The following is a 2,550-nucleotide window of genomic DNA, read 5'->3' as shown; positions in this document are numbered from 1 at the left end:
AGCATGACTACTTCAGAGACAAGATGGGTGTGGTGAGGAACACCTTCCTCGGTAAGAGAGAGTGTTGAAATTTGGTACTGGAGGACAGGTGGATCCCTAAGGCTTTGATCTTTGAACTAGGGAAAAGTGTCGAAAAGAATTTAATTTTTCTCCTCAAGTGACTTTATAATTTTTATAAAGTCAAATCTAATTTAAAAGTGACTTTAATAAAGTCAATGTAAAATTAGAAAGGAAAAGTGACTTTCGAAATAAATGACTAAGTGGGTCATTATTAAAGTGGGGTGAATTAAAAAATAAAAAGTGAGATTTAAATGAGCATTTAATCTTAGCCCTAGATCTCAATCTATTTCAGCCATTGGATTTGGGTATTCCCCAAAAGTAACTTAGGGTTAGATTAAGGGAGGAAAAGGAGGAAAAGGTCATTCATTCTTTCATGAGCAGATTGAGAGAGAGAGAGCAAGAGAGAAAGGGAGATTTTTGGATAGGGAGGAGAAGGAGGCAGCAGCTTGGCACGCATTCCCAAGCAGCATTTTAGCAAATCCGTACAGCTGAGTTATCACACAGTGAAAGGAAAATATTGGGCACGTTTTCTAGAAATTCATACAGCAAGTGCACAGAAATCAAGGAGCAGAAATCTGTACAGCAAGTGGTTGTACCTTGGCACGCAAATTGAGGCAAATCCGTACAGCTGTTTTGCTAGTTTTTTTTTGCACACAAATTGAGGAAATCCGTATAGAATATTTAATGGAAGCTTGCACGCTTCTCTAGGAGGTCGTACAACATTTATTGCTGTTCTGTTTTGTCGTTGCAAGTTTTTCCAATTGGCTGTGAGACACGAAAAATGAGATAAGTTGTAAAATTTGCTTGCTGATTTTTGCTGAATATTTCTCAATGTAAAAATAATTTTCTAGAAATAAGAAAGAGCTCTCGAACTGGTTTTCCCCAAGAGTTGTAGGGGGTTTTTCCAGGGTCACCTTGACCAAAAATCACTGTGTTTAAATGATTTAAATGGTTGTTTGTATGTGCTGATTTTTTTATTTCTGCATTTTCCAACATTCTGTAAAATTTCCAGAATTTGCGTTTTCAGCAAACTTTATTTTTTAGCTTTTAAATGTATGGATATGGGAAAGGGCATTTAAATATTTTGGAGAAATAAGCTGAAACTGAAAACCGGGGTGGGAAATGAGAAATTTTTACACCAATTTGAATTTGTTTGCTAAGCGAGCTGTGGTGAATTTGGAGAGGAGGAAAATGCCCTAAATCTTGTGGAGATTGTAGTGGACAAACTGACCATTGGAATTAGGATCTGCGACTTTTAGGTAGGTGGCCTTACTCATCTCTTCAATTTCAATGGTTTATTTCTTGATTTTTCGCACCCAACAGCTCCCTGGGAGACACCTGCTCCTCTTCGCCATCGCATCGCACATTTTGGGCTCAGAAGTGCGATCTTGCTCACAAAAATAGGTGAAAACCTATGATCTCACATTTTCTGGGAAAAAAATGTGATTTGGGGCAGAAAAGAGGGGTGGTATGCTGGCCTAGTGGAGGTTGTTGCTTAATAAGTGTAGACCAACTTTTTCTTCTCTGAACTAACAAGACACGTTGGTGTTTTTCAGGCATGGTAGAGCTAAAAATAAATTGGCATGAGCAAGACTTAGATACCCTTCAATCCGAGACTCAGAGGGATCACGGGGTTTGAGGGGCATTGGCTCACTATGGGGTTCTCAAGTTGGTAGAGAACCCATTGATGAGGGCAAGTGAGCCCTTGCTATCGAGAATTGTGAGCTATTGAGATCTAGACTAGGATGTCTTTGTCATGCAGGGGCACAAGATTGAGCTCACGTTACAAGATATTTATTTCTTGACCGAACTCCCTCCCCAAGGAGTGGTGAGGGATATTCATTTAGTGTTGCCTCGTGGGAGGAACGTTACATTGTTTCTGAAGTCCCATTGTCCACAGGATGTGCGTTTCAAGGACACGACCATCCCAATTGGTGATCTAGATCGGCTAGAGACATGGGCTATTGCCACAACTATGCTACGGGTCTTGGGCAACCAAGCATTCCACCACCACATTAGTGGGCATATGATGCTGGTTGAGAGTGTTTTGGTTGGGACCTACTATGGGTAGGCCCAAATGATGTTATCATTGGCAAAACAACAGTTAAGTCTATGCAGGAGGTAGGTGAACCGTGACAGTGATTTTGGTATAGTGTTGTGTGCATTTTTCTTTGAGAAGATACCCATCATCCATCCTCATGTACAGATACGAGATGGGGGTCCACATCAGCCTAGGATGCATCGCTGTGGGAAGCTACTATGGAGAGGAGGAGGAGGGGGATTCAGACGGGTGTTACGACCTGAGTTTTTCGCACATTGGGATCATATGCCCCTCTACATTGAAGATTTCCCTTATAGCAAGATGAATTATCAAGGATAGCTTGACTTGCCACTTCTGCTCGAGGGAGCGTGCGGACCAAACAGTAAGTTTTAAGTTGTTATTTTTATGGTGCATTTCATATTTCTATCACATGTATATGGTACTGAGTG

Source organism: Pinus tabuliformis, chromosome 4_2 (assembly GCF_031772625.1).
Source record: "Pinus tabuliformis cultivar Carrire ecotype Pingquan chromosome 4_2, CPIR1, whole genome shotgun sequence".
NCBI lineage: Eukaryota > Viridiplantae > Streptophyta > Pinopsida > Pinales > Pinaceae > Pinus > Pinus tabuliformis.
This window is presented reverse-complemented; position numbering follows the sequence as displayed.